Source organism: Dermochelys coriacea, chromosome 3 (genome assembly GCF_009764565.3).
Source record: "Dermochelys coriacea isolate rDerCor1 chromosome 3, rDerCor1.pri.v4, whole genome shotgun sequence".
In the NCBI taxonomy this organism is placed as follows: Eukaryota; Metazoa; Chordata; order Testudines; family Dermochelyidae; genus Dermochelys; species Dermochelys coriacea.
The window spans coordinates 198441208-198462079 of NC_050070.1; the positions used below are offsets into that span (position 1 = coordinate 198441208).

The following is a 20872-nucleotide window of genomic DNA, read 5'->3' on the forward strand; positions in this document are numbered from 1 at the left end:
CCCAGACAGCACTCCCCCAGAAATACAAATTACCCTGCAGGAGGCAGAGGAAGTATGATAGGGTGGGGTTTGAAGATGGGTTATGGCTCTGTCCCTTTCTACACTATCCCATAGAATGAATCAGCCACGCAGGGGAAAAGAGGCTGCATTGTCTAATGGAGGGGTGGTCAACTTACCAAGGAGGAAAGGCACATCCTTTCCCTGGGAAACTGTCTTGGGGTGATCCAGCTCCACAATAGCTCCAATGCATGGTATTGTATTAATTACATCATATGTTGCTTAAGACTATTCCATGTGGACTTTGGTAATTGGCATCCTGGATGTTTTGCTTCTGTGTTTTTTTAAATCATCACCTATGTTCTCAAAATCTCCATTGACACACAAAGGGGTGAACACCCTGATCCTTCCTGGAGCTGCCCTCAGACTTATCCCAGAGATATGTAGATTTTCAGGATTGAGCCAAATCTGGGAACTTTACCACACAATGCCTGATGTGACACCATCAGCTGTAGTCAATTGGGTTGGCACAATGGCCCCCTTCATTTCTGACTGCGGCCTTGACTTTAGCCCACTTTTAAAAACATAACTATAATACATCATTGCTTAGAGCCTGATCCAAAGCCCGTCAAATCAATGAAAAAGCAAACCTTTCATCATGTAGAACCATAGGATCCATATACACAATTTGCGGCAATGAGCCTTCCAGCCCAATCAAGAGACTCGGGCTAGCAGGGCTCACACTACCATTAGCGCTCTCAAAATAGATATGTAGACAGTGCTTTGAAGTTGCAGCTTGGGATCGAGCTCAGGCTGTGAATCCCACCCTTCTCTGTAGGCTTCGGAGCCCAAGCTCCAGCCCAAGCCACAATGTCAAAATGCTGTCTACATACCTATTTTTAGAACACTAGTGCAAGCCCTGCTAGCCCAAGTCTGTTGATCCAGGCTGGGAGGCTGACTCCTGAAGGCTACATAGACATCTCTATACTGACCCCACATGTGCATCATCAGCTGTGTTGGGAACTTTAGACCCAAAGCACAGTCCTCTCGCTGATGGAGTAACTGGTAGAAGTAGAACGTTGTTATTGTCTATGTGGACCCGCCACTAGAGGAGGATAGAAATGCACCCTTTGCCAGTTATTTTCACCACTATCTGCGTGGCCATAAAAGAATATGGAGTATCAGAAATAATGGCTTCAGTACCAGGTTCTGGAAGAGAGTGTGCTCTAGAAGTTACAAACTCTTCTGCCTCTATACCACCTTCTGCTCCTCTCTCTCTTTCAATCTCCTGCCCTTTCCACCCTGCCAGCTCTCAGTTCCTGAGGCCAGCTCCACCTTGGCCTACAGAAGCTAAAAGGAGAAATTATAGGGGAAGTCCCAGGATGGAGCACCCTCAGTCACTCTGTACACGTACAGTCCGACCACCATGTAGGAGCTGTGTATGACTGGACCATGCCCAGTTCAGATGGAGAAATCTTTGGAGAATTTAGCTGCTAAATTCTAGCCACTTTACTGAACATGTGCAAATCTCAGTTTCTTCAGAGGTTTATAACTTGTCCTACTTTCAGCAAATTTTTACAGGAATGGCAAAAGGCACCTTCCTGACATGAGGACAACCCCACTGTCAAATTTCAAGTCCTTGCTCCAGAGCATGAAGGTGATAGAACATCTCAACAAAACTGCTTAAGAAATTAACATGGGAAAAACAATACATTTTCCCTAAATCGAGTTCTGGGAAACAGGTGAAGCATTTTAGCTGAAACTTTAAAAAAAAAAGTTGTAAGGAGACACTTAGCATCAAAAAATTCAGCCCAACTTGTTCAACTTTGGCAAAGCTATAAGCAACTACAAACAGCGTCACAATAGGAAGTTCTGGGCAACCTTAGTATAGGCATTACTATCTGTGCAGCCTAGAACAAATTGAAATTAGTCTGATCAAGTAAAGGAACAAAGTATATATTGGAAATCATTCTCTGCTTATTTTAATGTCTTCCTTTACTTGTTAATTCATAACCCTCAGTATATTAATTCACTGTAGGGTCCCCATTCATTATGAAGTTCTGATCTAATAATTATTTTGTTTTAAACCAACAGCTCCATTCAAAGCCAACTGGGTCAATAGAAAGACTCCCACTAACTCCAGTGGAGTTCCTTCAGGTCCCAGAAGAGTATAATCAACCAGTTCACATCATATTTTAACTATCTGAAAAACAAGTAATAAAAAAGTTACAGGATTTTTATTAAATGCTTCAATACTATTTTAGCTGCATAGAAATATTTGCTCTGGGGCAGAGATTTTGTATGCCAAAATTCAGACAGAATCATTATTTCTGTCTGAATTATAAAACACTGAAAAATGAAGGAGCATATATTAAGTGTTGTCATGGCCTTATAGCAACTACAGCAGTAAAGAACAGTACAGTACAGTTGTAATAAAGACAAGTCTCCATTTAAAATAGCATTTCTGAAAATTTAGACTTTCACCAGGATACCTGGGGCTAATAATTACAGCGCCACAGAGATTACAAAAAATGCACTGTCAAAAAAAAGTTGTTAAAGAGGCTTTTTGGAAGAATCTGTCTATGGAACAAATGGCTGCAGTTTTCATTCTACAAACCCACAACTGAAAGAAAGAAAGAAAGAAAGAAAGAAAGAAAGAAAGAAAGAAAGAAAGAAAGAAAGAAAGATCTTAAACCAATCCTTAGAAAAAATATTCCCAGTCCCATAGAACACCCCTTTATTACTTGAGAGTTGCAATTTATTTTCTGGGTACTTTACTGCCTTGTAAATGACAAGCAATAAGATAAAACTCAAGTTTACTTAAAATTGTGTCATTTTAAATTTCATTTACAACACCGTACTGCAATAATCACCAAAATGAAGGATGCTGAAGCAGAAATATCAAGACTTTCTGATCTCCTGTGTCTAGGAAAGTCTCTTACAGTGTCATTCAATGATATTACACATGGCAAGGGCTGCCTCACTTTATTCTTTTTTTCTTTCTGAAAATAACTCTTCAAATGGCAATCTCAAGGTGGTATCCAAAACCTACTGCAGAGCTGCATGGAGCTAGGAAAAATATCTAGCAGGTTTATCATTCTTTTGTCTCTTGCGTGACAGGGATGATAGCTCATTTTTTTCTTTGGCATTAACAGAACATTCACACCACATCAAATTCTGAAGTCATTAGTTAGTACGTTCACCTGATCTCCATTCATAAAACAAAAACTTAATCACAAGCTTTTAAAATGCCAGTTCAAAAATAAGAAGTAGGTGCTATTGAACTTCATTATCATTATTCTAATCTACTCTCTATGGTAGTGTTACAAAAGAGGGAGTCTCTATGGGCTCAATATTGCTCCCTCTAAAGGCAGTGGCAAAATATCTATGGACTTCAGTAGTAGCAGACTTTTGCCATATGCACAGTAAGTTCAAACAAGTATTTCTCGCTACTACAAGCAGAATAGAACTACAGATACAGCAGCAACGAAGCGTTCCCACCAAAACTTACTGATATCCTTCTCCCTATTATCATGCATTATTGCTGCACAGACACCCTGGGCCACCATAGGAGAGTTACAGAGGGGCAGGAATGCTAGCCAGAGCTGGATCATTGAGCACAAGAGTTATGTACAGCTCTGGTACCAAGTATAAAAGTGGCTCATGTGGTTCTGCATCCTGTGGGTTCTCAAACTACTTCATGAGACTCAAACTACTCCCCAGGAAGCTGAAGGATGTGCCTGTCTGAGACCCAGAGACTGGAGGACACAGAGAACAGGGGTTATGAGAGGTCCTGGAAGCCAAAAGGAGGATAGGGAGAGTGGAGCAGATGGATGGAGCCTGTAGAAGAGGAAGAGCAGAGATGGGATTTTTTTAAAAAAATCTTCCTGGGACCTTTTCCTTAAGCCTGGAACAATAGTAAGATGTGGAGCTGAAGTGGACATGTTTCTTGTGGGTATGGGAATACAAAGGACCGTAGCCAGTGAGAGCAAAGGGTTCTATGGTTGCCAACCAGAAGGCAGAGAGAGAAGATTTCAGTAACAGCAGCTTGAGGATACTGTGTTAATAGTGTCCTAGGCTAAATAAATTCTTTGGCCTGCAGATTCTCGGTTTATTTATAAGATATTAAATGTATCCTGAGCTAAACAAGGAGTGCATCCTCAAATTACCATTTAAATGCTGCACAGATTAACAAATTCTCTCATTTGAGGATGCATGTCAGCAATATGATACTGGCCCTTGAAATGAATGTGGGACAGCAAACAGGTGAAATTTCAATCTGATCACTATAAAGAATGAAGATAAGGATAGGGTGAAAAACTCTTCAAGACTAATATAAAATAGATGTCAGCAGGATCTGAATGAGCTCTCCCCTGACTTCTAGTGATGAGCCTAGGGAGAGGACTTCAGGAACTGACCTCATTTGCATAGACACACCTACTCTGCCTAGATGTGCAGCATGATGGAGCTGCTTTGCCCAAATGATCACTTATGGCTGGTGTTGGATTGCAAGTCAGTTTGTTATTGGGTGCAGGGGTAATAAGGTGGTGTTATCCCTGTTGTGTGAATCTAGGGCAGCAGAACCATGCTTGGCATGCCCTGATTGAGGGCGGTCACCCTCAACTGAACTGCACTTGCTAAGCAGGGGGCAAGGGTGGCCAAGTGGAGATGAGAGGGTGTGGAAAGATACTTGTGCCAGATGGTGTGATCTCTGCCCAAAGAGTCCAAGACACCATTTGACCCTTCTCCTCTCCTCCCTTCTCCTCTGTTTAATAATAGAGCTGATTAGACTCAATCGGGAATCTTTTCTTACTGATCCCAAGAGTGGAAATCACTGATAACCAGGTCTAAGTGCTAAACCTTAGACCTCTTTCCTGTGAAAGAGACTGGCTAGCCTGCACTAATAGTGAGGTGCCTCCACTGACTGCTGAAATCACTGACCGCTGTGTTAAGCAGTGGGACATCAAGACATCGCAGAGGCTGCAGTAGAACGATGCAGCAAGTGATGGTGCAGCGGCCAGTAACTGAGTGGATGACAGAGCTCTGGAGTGAACAACCATGCAGCATGCGATGGAGCAGTAGCAGAGTGGATGACAGCAGCAGCAGAGTGGACAATGGCGCTTTAGAAGGCAGCAACACTGAATGGTGCAGCAGCAGTCACTGAGGCATTACTCTACGTTCCACTCCCCACCCTGGGGTGGCAGGTGAATTTGTGAGAAGGCACTTCTGAACTCTGGGTTTTTGCTGATCAAGGACAACAGCTGTGAGTGGGGTGTAGTGGAGGGAGAGGGAGACCATGTTAAAGGAACTTTTGTTTGTTGGACGTTCACACTGCAAGGTAAGAACCTGAGACAAAGGACACTGCCCAACGTACCCTACGGTGGGTGTTTTGCTCATGGTCATATGCCTCTGAATCATGCTTGTGGCATTTTGACAAATTAATGCTTGGTAATTTCCCCTTTTTATTAAAAGTTTTCTTTTCTACACCCTGATTCAGTGTTTGTGAGAGGGGAAATATTGCCTCTTACAGGCCCCGGGGTGGTGTGTAATTTTATCAGATTGTTGGGTGGGGCTTGAGCTAGTTCTGCGTTGTATTGTTAAACGGATATTGATCCTAGATATTGATCCTGGCCCTTGTTGCTGCCGATTCCATCTGGCAGAAGGGTTACATAAATGTTTAAAGAATAATGGTATTTATGCCTAATTTTCAACTAACCAAAATAAAAACAATGCCCTATTCATTAACAATTAAAAAAGACATACATTAAGAAGAAGTGTAGTGCTGGAATTTCTGGTTCAATAATTTCCACAAAATTGCTCATTCAGCCATGTTTTATCTACACAAAATACAAACAGGGCAGTGTTTCTTTGTTTCAAAACTGTGTGTGGAATCTTTGAGGGATTCAACACACCCTGTGGAACCACCATCAAAAAGAGTGTGGCAAAGAGTTATGTTCCAGATGGATGGCCAAGAGGGGAAGTAGAAGACTGCCTGGATACTAATATATGACAGTAAGTCCATGTGCATTTCCCTAAGTTAAAAAGAAAACCAACTGGGATGTAGAATGGACAGTGAAAGATCAAGCCAGTCCGGGAGGAAGTAGTAGTAAATTTCTCTCTATCTCAAGGAAGAAAAAGAAGGCTATATACATATTAAGGCAACCTGCTTTCTTTTTTGGAGACTACAGTGAATGGATTCAAATATAATAAAACAGCTGAGCTCTCAGAGAAACTAGGGAAGATGGAACAAGAAGAAAAGTGGCATCAGAAACACTGTTCTATGTGGACGAGAATAAATATGAAAGACTAGGAAGAACAGTAAATAGAGGAGAAAGGTAACAAAAATAAGCTTATTTAAATTAGCCATTCTGAATAAGTTAACAAGGAGAAGGAAAAAGCTGAATACATGGCCTGATCAGCGACCAAAGGGGAAACACTGGGAAGGAAGCTACAAAAAAAAGGGGCTATTGGTTTCACGGTGAGGGTTCTGGGGTAAAATTTTTGTGACTCAGAAAAACTGCTTCCCAGCTGCCACAGCAAATCTAGTGGCACAAGTTATCCTTAGCTTCTATCATGGGCAAATCTGAGGCTCTGAAAATGCTTTCAAGCATTTAGCTTTATAGCACCTGTGACCACAGCCCACACAATTGGTACCTAGGCCCACCCAAATCTGAGGCTGAGGCTATGTAGGAGTCGTATTCATTTTAGCTTTAAGATATGTCAGTGCCAGCTGTGGGCCTGCTCTGAGTGCTTGCCCATCTGAAACACTAGGTACGTACTCGGCACAGATAGCCCCTCCTGCTGCTCATGGCGATCATACTGAAATGTATAGCAAGATGCTAGGCAACATGTGGAAGAGTATCAGAAGCTGGTCTTATATGTGCAAAAGTATAAAATCTGGAATGTGCTGACCAAAATCTTATCATTTGTAATTTGCCAATCATTAAAATAAAAAGTCAAATAAAACCAGGGACAATCAAGAAAAAAGTTCTCACACCATCTTTTAATCCCCTTATGTCTGAATACATACAGATTTAAAAACATTCCACTTTAAGTTCCACATAATGCTGACAGCCTAAAAATAACAAGGAAGCTTATCCCAGTATTATTTGGTGGTTGCCAATCTACGTGCTGCAATATTTTAAGTGGCAAAATAGGACAAAGGACAGAAAGACCCAACTTTGAATTGCCATTAATCTGTGGGATTACGTCAGAACCTTCAAATTATCTAGACTTGTTTAAGTAGTTAAGCAAAAGGAAAGGAAGAAAAAATTAAACTAATGGGAACACAATCACTCATAATATGTAAACTTAATAAGCAGACCGTGACATTATACAATAAAGGCACAAAGGGGTGGGAAACTGTCACTTTAAACTGCCATTATACATTCTTTGTATATTTCTAAAACTATCCTTATCAACAAGCTTTGCCAGAATAGTTTAAAAAGCACTTTTTAAAAAACTGACAGTGGAACACTACGAAGATGAAGTCAACGACACAGTTACAGTTTCATCAGGGCAGCATTGGATTCTTAAATTTCAGCACTATTTTACTTTTGACCTGTAGTGTATGGCTTCTGTTATTAGCAGACCAGGAGCATCAAAAAAGCCTAAAAATATCAGTGCAAATGTGATTCTGTGTCTTCTGCTCAACTGCAGAAGTCATGCACCATGTCATATGGAGACTTGAAATACCTTGGAAATTCAGCACATGCCACTCTCTCAATGTATGATATGATTGAGTTTGTAACATGCACCTCCTCACTGCTGTTTTACCCTTTCATCTTATAAACCTTTAATGGTCAAAAAAGACAGTGAATACATTTCACTGTTTCATGTTTAACCTCCTGTTAGGCTGTCAACAGCTTTATGAATTGTGACAGTTTTACATTTCATTACATTTCTAATTTTCAAACACTACTAAAAGGAAAGTTAGGAGATTGCCTGATATTAAAGGAGACCTTTACAACAAGCAAATATAATGTTGTGATTGCACTGCTTATGGAGTTCATTTCTCAGTGGTTATGTTTAGCAATTTGCAAGTAATATGGTTGCATCTAAATGTTGGTAATAAGAACAGAAATTCATCAAGTATTCAAGGATGTTCCAAAGGCATTTTAAATATGTTCAACTTAGTCAGATTTTCATGCGAACATCATAATTTTCTGCCTTATTACATTGCATAAATAACATTTTCTGAGTTTTTAACATAACAGACTGTAGAATCACATAACCTAGATATTCTCTCAGTTAGACCCCTGTAAATCCAGAGTGAAGCCACTGTCTTCAGCTGATCACTCCAGATTTACTCCAGTGTAACAGACTACAGAATTTGATTCACTGTTCAATTTTTCTAAAATATTTGTTTACAAAATCACAAAATACTAACATCTCCATTTGCGATAATCAGAAACTGGATTTCTTTGTACATTACAGAAGAGATTGGTGATCATTTTCAGGAAAGTACAGAACCAACCCAAATCTTTGATAATCCATTGAAACCAAACACGAAGAACCTTTTCACTGGTTGTGGCTGGTTCAGGAGGGAATAGAGGCTGATATGTCTGCAAACTGGAACAACTCCGAGAAAGCCTCTGAGGTGAATATGTTGAAGGTTCACCCCTCATTATGTGAAAAGCAAGAAGCATACTGCTTCCCTGACTGTTTCCTTCTTCCCATATTGCCTCCAAAATTAAAAACTAGTACTCAATGGGGATTCATTTTTGCCCTTAGCTACACAAGACACATTTTAACTGCTGCAGCTGATGGAAATAATCCTGCTGCAGATGATACACTTGTTATTGTGGCTATTTTGATTGTAAATTTGATTAACGAGTCCTGAATTTAGAAGTGCGTATTCTAAGGATCTGGGTTTTTCAATAGTCTCACATTACTTAACTGAGACAGAAGTTTAACCATTTTGCTGTTCCCTGGCAACAAAATAAGTACTTATTAGTTTAGATTTAACAGACAGATTATACACCTACAATCATGCCTTGTTAAACCAAAACAACATAAACCTTCCATCACACTATCAGACAGCATAAGGGTACTATAGTAGACCCTAGTGGTTTCAAATCCAAGGAACCACAAAGTCTAGATAAAAAATATCAAAAGTGAAATCAAAAAGAGTGCAGGTTTAGTATAAGGTTAAACATAAGCAGTAAAGAGTTTGTCTACATGAATACTTAGTTCGTAGCAACCTGGGGTGTAAATCTACCCTGCATTTGCTTGCCATGCACTGTATTTGTATGGACCCTGCTGCCGTGAACTAACAGTTCTCTAATGTGCTTTAATCTAGCCGCGTTTCAAAGCAGGGCAGACTAATGCGTACTACGTAACTTTGTGAACAGAGCTGCAGGGTCCACATGGACAGTTGGTGCATGGTAGATTTACTCCCCAGCTTGCCACTTACTAAGAATTTGTGTAGAAACACCTTAAGTGTGCAAAACGATTAAAACTGGGGACTTCATCCAGATGGAGTCAATTCAATTCATTACTCAGAAAAATAAGTAAAAATCAACATGCATAAACACTTGTTCATGCAAGAAGGATTTTCTCTCTGTGAGAACACTGTGAGAAAGAGACATGTTTTTGAGAATAAAGTATCCAGAATATCCTGCAAGCAATTTATAGTCTCAACAGGCACTCAGATACTCTGGGTAGGGAACTTTGATAATAAAAAAGAACGGGTAGAACAGAATTGTGTCACTGCACAAGGGAAGGAATTGTGTACAGAAGATTAAAATATTTCACATTTCTTTTGCAGATTATGTGTTTGATTCCTTTAAAGTAGTTATTGTTACAAGAAACTCCCAAGAGATTTGTATTTTTGACAGATATTACAGAAAAATCTCACTATTTTTTCTTGGTTTGCTGACTTTGTACACATGGCAGTACTTTGAGTAGTCAGTTTCCCATTGCTTGTGTGCATCTTTCACAGACCAATATGGGAAAAAGAAACATTACAAAATAAGAAAATGTCATTGTTAAACTACAAATACTGGCAGGTTGACTCATGGGGAGGGGATGTAAATGACATTATTTTAACTTTTTTTAAAAAATGATTAGATTGACCTCAGCACACATTAAGCAGTTAGTTGAGTGGCCACTGTCTGGCTTGTTGGAAAATTTGTGTTCCTCTAAGGGCTAGAAAGCCAGGGAGTGACTGTCTGCTGCAGCTGAAGACCGGGGTCAGCACAGGGACGCTAACCCATTCCCCCACCCCATTGCCCAAGGTGACTGAAAGAGAAGGAGAACTATATAGGTCCATCTCAGTGCTTTTACCTGAACCAGGAAAAGCAGCACCCACACCGCCACCCACTGAAGTGGTGAAATGCCGGGTTTTGTCAAGACCCACTGTGGCATTGCGCTAGTCACTTCTTTTGCGGGGGACTGGGAAGGAATTTCTCTCTCACCACCAGATTGGCCAAGATGAAGTGAGGCTCCTATGACTGGTACTGCAGGTAGGCAATCCCCCTCTACTTTATAGACCCCCCTTAACCCTCATTCGGGGGGGGGGGGCTGGTGACGTGCCAACAGCAGATTGACTGGGGTCCAGGATGGTAAAGAGAAGGGCTGATGGAAGCCCCCTGGATATATATTGAAATGATTATGGAATTACCTGCACTACACACTTATCTGCTAGGTACTCCCAGACATTTAAGAATACAGTTTGTGGTCTAATTAAACCATATCCATTGTCTCTTGTCCTTCTTCCAGCATAGCTGAACAACGCAAATTGACAGTGTTTCTTTAAGCAGGTTTAGGAAAAACTTAGACGGCTAATTATCTCACTAAATTCTATCTGTTGTCCACTTAGAAATGTTACTTATTGTGCAATATGTTGTCTGTAAAATAAGCATGTATCTATAAAAATGTTAATGGAGCATTTAATAGCAACACGCTTCACTTTACATATAAAATGGCTCACACAAATTTTTTACATGCACTATCTATTGCATTGTGTGACTGTTATGTGCCTCCTCTCCCATCTACAGTATCTTAGTTATAACTCAATAGATGCCTGCATCAGAAATAGTCTTCATCAAAATGTCAAAACTGTGCTGGAAATCACGGGCTTTTACAAGGAAGAGTGTGTTGCCTCTTGGAGATAATCCTCAACAGAGGGCTTATTGTATTTTTATATATTTGATCAGATAACTTGTACTAGTCAAGTCAGCTATGTTCAGTTGTAAGTATCATGCTCCTCAAAATAAAAAAGCCTCCTCCCGAAGATAAAAACTTGTCATAAAACCAAGTAAAACTTTGTCTCAAGGATTGTGAAGTTCATTGATTGTCACCATTAGGGTGGAATAAATGCTCATGTGTTTTGGATATTTACAGACATAGCAAGCTTGCTCTCAGCATCTTACTTGAAGTAACCCTACCTATGTATTCGTTAGAGGCTAGTTAGAAGCTGACTACATTTGAAAGTAGTTTGCTCTCTACTTTCATCTTTCCTTTTCAGATCAGACGAAAGTCATCTTCACATTACAAACACGGCAGGGCCTGATCCTCGAGATCATTTCCCCAGGTGTTAATACACTGGGGCAAATTGTAGGCAGTGGCTCATATTTGTACAGGAGAGTAGGAGGTTATAAAATAATCCTATGCTCCTCTGGACTGGGCTACCTGCATTCTGGATCAGAGAGCAGAGGGGAGCCACCCTGGGGCTATGAGTGACCTTCCTGCACAGCTGGGAGAGGAGTGGGCAGGGATGGGGAGGAACTTTGCCTCTGAACTCCCCAGTCCACCAGCCAACATGAGGAGGGAATAATCTGTTCCAGGTAAAGGGCTGGTGTGGTTTACTTCCCCAACCAGGGGCTAAATTGTGAGTTAGTCAAAACTGGGTCCCTGATCTACTTCTTGGGCACTGCAGCTTCATGCTGCCTCTTTTACCTAGGACTCGTGGTAACCTCACAATTTAGCCCTTTGCGATTTTGCCAAACTAGTCCAAAGTTATTTAAATTGACTGTTAAAAACATTTTCCCCCAAATCAATATCTTGCTTTCTTTTTCATGTAGGAAACAACAACACTGAATTTATAGTTTATCTGTATCAATCTGCATTTCCAAATTTGAGATCCTAAAGGTAGGAAACTAAATAAAGGTGATCTGATTTTCAGAGGTCCTGAGCATGCAAAACTCCCAGTGAAGTCAATGGGAGTTCTGTGTGTTCATCATCTCGGGCTACTTTTATGTAGATTTCAAAACATGGATTTAGACATCAAAGTGTAGACTCTAAGGCCTAGTCTACACTATGTGGCTAATCAGTGCTGCTGTGATTGATGCAGCGGTGGCAATTATGAGGGTCTGGTGAAGATGCTCTCAACGACTTACTTAATCCACCTCAAAGAGAGGCAGAAGCTATGTCGACAGGAGAGCATCTCTCACGGACTTAAGTTATGTAATTACGTGGCTTAATTAGTGTAATTTACATTGACCTGTAGCATTAGTGTAGATTAGGCCTCAAGTTGCAACAGTTTGCCCTCCCCATGTAAGGACAAGGTAAAATGATCGTTTTAAATCTTATTTAGGTACATGTGCTTGCAGAATATGAAACTCAAAAAGTATACCCTTTTCAGGGATTCTACACACAAAATGAAGAATGTGAATGGCCTGACCAGTATAATGAAAAGGAAATTGCAAATTTCTAATCATCTGTAATATTGTTTTAGCCAGTTCCTTCTATATTTGATAAATGCTCACCTTCAACTGACTCAGAGGTGATTATGACCTTAAATTTATGCTGCAGAGGTCAACAACTATTTAAAATGATAGAAAAATAATGAATATCTTACTTTAACTGATAGATATTATAGTGAAGAAAAGCATGTGTAAATAGAGCCTGGAAGCTAGTTTGAGCATTTCACTGATTTATTTAATAATATTTTCATGTGATGTTTGATTCTCACAGACTTCAAAAACACCAGTCAAGGGCAGAGGTCAGCAATCACCATATCTACTTTAAAAATCGCCATTTAAATGCAAATGTTGTCCTGTCTTCCTGACCTTTAAACACTCTTTTCATAGAATCATAATAACAAGAGTAAGTTTTGTGTCTTGATGTCTATGGAGTAGTTCTTTTGTTATTTAGCCTCATTTTTCAAACATAACCTCTTCTTATGTATATGATTAGTTTTATGTCATTGTATCAGTGTACTTTTGCTCTTCAGGGAGAAAAGCAGTAATTTTGCTTAAATTTCCTTTTATTTGTAGAGTTTAAAAATAAAGCTTTTCTGATAAAACATTTTCATATATTTTTGTTCTCTCGTATTTGAGTTATGTTCAGATTTTTATGTGAAAGCAACAATTATTCTTTCACATCCTTTCACTAGAATACTAGGAGTCGATAATGCTGAATTTAAGTTACAATAATCTTCATAGTAAGGGCCCTTTCTCAAACAAGTAGACCTTACTAATGTGAATAGTCACTTTGGAGATATCTGTCTAAGCATTTATGGGGCATTTATGCTACTGTATCCCCCACTTCATGGGCCCTACACCTAGTTCAGCTACCTATCCCTGTTAGACATACTAGTTCCACACTAGGGAAGCAAGCAAGACCATCCATGATTGCAGACGAGGGAAAAGGAATTTCCCCTAAACTTAAGTATTTACTTTTAAGTTACATCCTATCAGAGCTGCCCCTTGCATAAGGCTAACTGGGGCGACCGCCCCGGGCCCTGTGCTTTGGGGGACCCTGTGCTTCCACAAAATCATGAGGAGGTGGGTGGGGTGGGAGGGCAAGCCGGCGAACGGGGAGGTGAGCGGCAGGCGGGCGGTGGGGGGGCGAGGAGGAGCCCTCCTACCAGAGCCTCCCCTTCTTGGCCTCCCCCTCCCTCTCAACATCTACCACCTGCCACGGATCAGATGTTTCATAGCATCAGAAGGCACTGGGGGGGAGGGGAGAGGACCGAGGGTGCAGCATGTTCGGGGGAGGGGGCAGAACTAGGCAGGGAAGAGGCAGGGCGGAGGCAAAAAGATGCAGGGTGGCAGCAGGTCGGGAAGAAGCAGGGCAGAGTGGGGCCTTGGGGCAAGGGGTGGAGTGGGGGCGGAGCCTGGAGGACCCCATCCCCACCCCCGGCAGATTAGAAACTCGGCACCTATGTTCCGGGCCCTGCACCCCGCTAGGGACGGCCCTGCATCCTGTCTCTTTTTTTTATGAATTCTCTGAACTACTCAAAGCAGAACATTCTCTATTTTACCTCCAAAGACATCAAAGATGCAGAACCAAATCAAAGCCCAGGCAAATGAAATTCAAACTTTCATTAAAAGAGAAGTTAAAGGAATTAAGTTTTATCACTCCATTTCTCTGTAAAGGGGGTTTACAAGATCCTTGATTTTCATTATAGCTCTTATTCTTGCTTGACTAATATTTCAGTTTGTCTGAGTCAAATAAGTCTAAGGAATTATCAAATTCTCATCTCCCGACAAGGCAAAAAGCACCCAAGTGAGTTGAGTAACGTCTTTGTACAGATTGTTTATTGTAGTAATTTTCTGAAAATATTTCATGTTTCTGCTGAATGAAAAATGCTTGAATTGCTAATAACTATTGTTCTCACTTTATAAGAGAGCTTCTCTACAGATTATGCAAAGCATAGTTTAAGTATTAATGAAACAAATTAACTGTTTCACAAATCATATGGAGTCTAGAAAGACTTGTGCGGGTAAAGCACATAACATAATGCCTGAAGATTACCAATCACAGCAACTAGAGAATCACAGCATGGTCAATTCAATTTTCAATGATGTCTCTTTCAGTTCTAATGAACCATGCTACCCTAATGAGAGGTTTCACTGAATCGTGGCCAATCAAGCAGAAATTTCATGGAGACACAGAAAACTAAGAAGCAACAGCATACTAAAGAGAGCTTTTTATTAAAATGCATACAACCACTGACTACAGGTCACCTTTGAAACAAACATTGCAAATAAATTGTAACTTTCTTAGGCAGATGGTTCCCAGAGGTAGCTTTTTCTGTTTATAACCCAGAAATAGATTCTCTCAAATTGTTCAACACCAGCTTTGTCTGAAATAGATCATTAACTAAAAAACAGAAAAAAATGCTAGGAATTGCTGCTTTCTGATTGGCCAGCAGTTGTGGCAATATTCTGGCAGAACCTCATTGCTATGCCCACTATGGTTTAATGAACCTTTAAAATTATAATTGCAATGCACTTCCACAAATAATGGCTGGTGAGCAGAGAAAATATAGAAACTCCTCAGAGAAGTGTTAAAAACAATGGGTGAATAATGGGTAAAATCCCCATTGATTTCAATGGGGCAGAATTTCACCTTATAACTTTTCAGTACCTGTAAAATGGGTTTCTGTGAGAGTGGCTCAATAACTCATACAAATAACTGGACTGACAGGTAGATGGACAAATCAAAGAAGAAAAGTCCTCAAGTCCAAAAGAGGAGTGCTGCTTTAACCACAGCACATTTGACTTTGGCCCAAAGAAAGGGAAAGGGAAAGACTCTGTGGGGAAGAGAAGGCATGGATTTTTGTTTGAATACTCTGTCTCTCTACATAGCCTGACAGCAGGGAAGGACAACTCATCTAGAAAGGCCCAGAAACATCCAGAAATAGGGTATGACAGTTACTAAACATGTTCAGTGGATGTTTCCAAAGCTGTGTAAGAAGTTTTCATTGTAGGCAATCTGCCAGGCCAAGACCCCAGGATCCCCCATACCTTGTGCCCTGGTGCCTTGGGCTCCTTGGCCACGCTGGGAGCCCCCGCAGCCTGCTGTCAGCACTGCCATAACCCTAACTCCAATCCTCCACTCACCCCTTAATTTCCAGCAACTATAAAAATAAAAAACCCTTAAAAATAAAAATTAATCATCAAAATTAGAAAAAAATAAAAATTGAATTCTGCCAAGCCTAGTCATACATGATATTGCCTCAAAATCGGTCTAAATCTGTAACACTTCTATTGCACTGGAACCAGAAAAGTGACTTCCCTTTCATTCACACAGTAAGACAACTAGTTAACATAAATTATTAGTGATATAAGAGAACAAGAACAGGATGGGCAAAGAGCAACTGGACACTCGTAGAAACTTATTTTTACTGGTAGAGAAAATGTTCTTTCTTGCATTTCCAATATTCCATACACATCAGTCAAATAAGGAAAAGAAAAATACAGCTTTTTTTTGTATTACTTAATTATAGCCACTAATCCATGTTACATGAAAGCAGAGTGAGTTGAGGCAGTAATGCACACCCTATCTAACTATACATATATTTTAAAGAGGATATACTGCCACGTGGTTGCCTTACAAATATGTTTTTGAGAGGCTCCTCCCTCTTTGTTGCCCCGGGGCTAGCCTGAGCTACCTGCTTTGATGGTTTTGTACTGATCAGAAACAAGGGACAAACCCCTTCTAAAAGGCATGCTTCATAAATGCTTTGGAATCAGGCTATGTGTGTGTGTAGGGAGAGATACCTCTTAATTAATGTCAAAGCTAGAATCTTTCTTTGGAATGCACAGTTTTCAGAACCACTTTGACAGGGTGAAGGTAATGTGAAAGGTGAAATTTCTCCTACCTTTCTGACTTCAGCAATTGTAACAAAACCTACCAAACTTAATGTTAAAAAGAAGGAAAAAATACACCACCATACACTACCATCCTAAAAGAACAGTGGCCACAGGCTTGAAAGGAGGATGGTAACATTCATTTCAGCTCCAGATAGTGTTTCCAAGACAGACTGATTTAATGGAACTTATGCCTCAATTGCTTGAGAACTTAGAGAAAACACCTCGTAAAGAGATGAGCTCCCAGAGGGAAGCAGTCACAATAGATCCCCTGAGGCAGAACCCTGACCCTTTAAAAGAACTAAAACAGATTTTCTCCTTAGTTCACACTGGAGCACATGAAGAAAAATTAGATATTTGGCATCTAAAGGGGGAAATACCTCTAACAGGCCCTGTGAGCAGAAGGTTCTGAAAACTATTTCATGCTAACCATTCTTTCCTGGTCTTCAACTTAGGGGGGTAAAATAAATGATTCAAATTGCTCCTGGTTCTTTAGTCCCAACCTCTCATAAGCATCTATGATATTGATAGGACAGCCCAATTCCTCATATGCCAATTCTCAGCCTTCTGTCTCATGTCTAAGAACACATTTGAGGAACAGCAATACATCGATGTGCCCGCCCCCTTTTTTTTTTTTTTTGCTCAATCTAAAACTGCAGCAGTTATGTATAGCACATCAGGGCAACAGTTTCTTCTTCTAACCATAAGACAAATAACCTCAGATTTCAAAAAAGATTCTGTTGCTTCAATTTCTTTACTAAAGACAAATGTCCAAAGTAGAGCAGCACAAAATGACTGTGGCTGCTTTCACACGAGTTAATGAACGTTTAAATTAAGAAGAATGTTGTTTCATAAATTAGTCACATCCATGAATTTTAACAGACAAATGTGATCATACAAAATTATCCCTGGAAGTATAAAAGCTAAGAATTGAATCAGAGATCTGCTTCATTATTATTTTTTTCCCCAGAAACAGAGATTTTACTGCAGCACCTCATCTTACAAAATGATGTTTCTAGTTTCCTAGCACTCTTTCATATAGCTTTTCCTATCAGTTAAAAAAGCTAAGAAATATTTTATGCAGCTATACCATAAAAATTATATTTCTCTCAAACGTGTGGGTCTATGTACCCTAATTCCTTTTTCACTGAAGAAAATTCAGGCGTTGATAACATAATGGTTTTATTTATGAGGGTGGTTGTATGTGGTCTGAATGATTTAAGAGATTGACATTGAAATACAGAATTTTTCATTTCTAGGCCTTTATTCTGCATATGACCCAGGATGGTAATTGCCTTCATGTCAGAGTCAAATTCAGCCAGGTTGGTAGAATGCGAAAGCATTGCCATTTGTTGGATGTGAAATTAGGCCGCTTGCCACTTGCAACTGGACAGGTGTCCTGCATTACAAAACACCACTCTGGCCAATGATAGTGAACAACATTCTTTTTATCCCTCTCTTCAAAAAGGAAAAAGATTGGATGGGCTAGAAACCAAGATACATCCAAACCTGTTGAGGTGTGTCCACAGTGGACATAAGTAATGAAAACAATGCCATGTATGTCAAGGTACTGAACATCAATGTGTCTATGTCAGTACATAAACATGGACAGAATAAGACTGAGACTGAAGTGTTGTCTTTGCAACTTCCTATCCTTTGCTATCTTGAGGCCTATTTCATCCATGTTCATCTGTAGCTGTTACAATCACAAGTACAATGTGTATGTACCATCTGCAAGCATATAAAATAATCAGTAAAGCAAAATTTGACAAGAACTTTTCAAGATATAACTGGCTTGCAATAACTTTTATAAAATGTCAGAAACTGTACATACCCAAAACTTCCCTGGCATCAGGCAGTGGGGGAAAAATCCCCAAAGAAATAAGAACAAAACAGAAACGAACAATTCCACAGCATTTCATTTTCAATTATTTCACCAGGGAAAATTACCACCTATGTGTTTCAGTTTTGTAAACTTCTACACACTGTCAACAAAGTCCAGAGAGGTTAGGAAATAGTTTATCAGCCCTATTGCTATCAGCTGAATCCTTCACAGGAGCCTGCATGAGTATGCAGACACATACCAACTCCAAATGGTACCAGAACTACACATGTCACAGTTATACAAGGACACATGAATAAAGATACAATATTAGCTGTAACATATAAAAAAAGCTCTCACATCCCTTGACATCACAACAAAGGATTGAGGAATACGTACGATATGCACTGAATTGATTTTTTGTTAAATCTCAGCTTTGATGTTATTTTATCCTAATGTGCCTAAATAAGCAGGGCAGACTCCTTAATTTGCTCATATTAACATTAGCAGCTTCCAGTACTCTATTAATGTGATGCTCTATTTAGGTTGTCTGCTGAAATGCTCAACCTGACTATATGAAATCAGATTTTTTAAATGGTTAATGCTCCCAGTAAAGTAACTTTTTTTTTTTTTGGTATAGCAACAGGAGCATAAGCTTTATATCTGGTGTCAGCATTTGAATTAGTCACATGCATAAATGTTTCAACCCAAGGGGGTAATAAATTAATTAGGATTCATTTACTGTAATCCTTATTGTGGGTACATATCACAAATGTAACCTGAAGGCCCCAGAGAAATATTTTAACGTTTTACTAGAAAACATGGTTGCAGAGAGACTCACATGGCAGCAGATCATCTAAACACAATGCAATTCAATAAAAATGACAATCCTGCCAAAAGCAAAATAGACTATTAGGGTTTGGAGTAACTGAGAAATGAACAGTAAATTCTGTTGAAAAAATGGTATAGCTGGAAGCAGTACAGACAGCACCATGGAACAAATTGAAAATATGCTCCGAAAAGAAGAGGGTCATTTTAAAGAAGAGAAGAAAAGCCATCCTCTTAGGGAGAACCAGAGGCTTAAACTTCTCATGTGTTGGTGCTTGGGAGGCCCTTTGCCTTATGATGTCTGGGTTCCTTGGAAGAGTTTGTTCTTTAATCAAAACCACCACCAAAAGGCAGCTGTTATTTCTTAACCAGGTGTTTGTTTCAATATTCCACTCAAACTGTTAAAGAGCTAATGTGCTGCCTTTAATCAGTCTACTCTTTCCAAATGAAATTCAGTTCACTTACATAATATTAGAATAGTCTGGTTTTAGGTTGGCGGTCAAGTGGGAAAATCCACCCCCAACCCTGTGACTAAAATGTAGATGGAACTGAAACCCCTACATGATCCAGCCCACAGGTCCAGCTATGTGAGCTGTCACTGGATCCATGTAAACATCGAGTCATTGGCCTGGTCCCCATTACTATCTTCAGTGAAAGCATATGTGGTGCAGGCAGCTTTGAAAGCCACCTACACAGCTGCTCCGCCAGTGCCCAGATGCCCTAAATAGCACCAACATGGGACTCATTGTATAGAGGACCTTTCTGAACCTATAAAGGCCTAAACCTTAAGCATTTATAATGGCTATGCTAAAGAATTCCATAAAGCCCTGTGAAAAGTAATGCCAAAAAAGAAGATATAGAATAATTAGCAAATACAAGCTAAACTGCTTATTAAGTGCAAATATGTTTAAAAGCATGACATTTCTCATAGTCATTGTTCTGACAATTATAATTGGCTGTGTCTTGAAAAAAAAAAGTATGCTTAACTGAAACCACAGGAAAGGCTTATATGGGGAACATAACTAGTCTTGCAAGTGCGTAGGAAATATTGATCATCAAGGTTACACTATTAATTGGTTAAAACTCTTTTTTAAACCTATGCCAAGCTCCAAGGTTAAAAGGTTCACTTCATTATATATTCCATTTGCTCTAAATTTCCAAGATAAGCTGTTAACAACAAGACTGACATTTGTCAATAACTGAATGGTACCAGTCATGTCACTGGTCACAAACTATAATATGGGATAAATACCTCAGCTATAAAGGTTCTTTTTAACTGTTGCAATTTGAAATAAGGTGAGGAACAGACCATTACCCCAAAATTGGTAAGTTAGCCTTTTCTATGTGTGTTGTTTGATCTCAGATGTCCAGTCCCCAGAAGGGAAGGCAGACAAGGACAAGAGACTGACTGAGGAGAGGAGTAGCAGGACCCAGTGTCACCTATAAGGATTCGCCTTGCCCCAAACCTGAGTCTCCAAAGCTAAAAAAGGACTGAGCCTACTAAGGTGAACAAGGTATTTTGCCACAGGGGGTTGATTAAAAGCTCCTTCCCATCCACACACAAAATTGTCTCACCTGAGTTTGGCAGTGCTTTATATCCAGCTGGCAAGGCTGAGGGTATAGGCTAGCGGAGTGTGTCTCAACCTTTCCAGACTGCTGTTCCCCTTTCAGGACTCTGATT

The 20872-nt window shown here is 39.9% G+C and overlaps 1 protein-coding gene and 1 long non-coding RNA gene across 5 annotated transcripts in view; one reads left to right on the plus strand and one right to left on the minus strand.

Annotated features, from left to right (window-relative positions):
- The window catches only part of MACROD2 (mono-ADP ribosylhydrolase 2), a 1347099-nt gene that overhangs the window by 746428 nt on the left and 579799 nt on the right, over positions 1–20872 (minus strand). The gene's annotated exons all lie outside the window — the stretch shown is intronic.
- Positions 139–20708, plus strand: LOC122459576. The gene is made up of 3 exons (XR_006280363.1): positions 139–150; positions 3837–3839; positions 20563–20708. It is a non-coding gene; the product is annotated as an uncharacterized LOC122459576 (long non-coding RNA).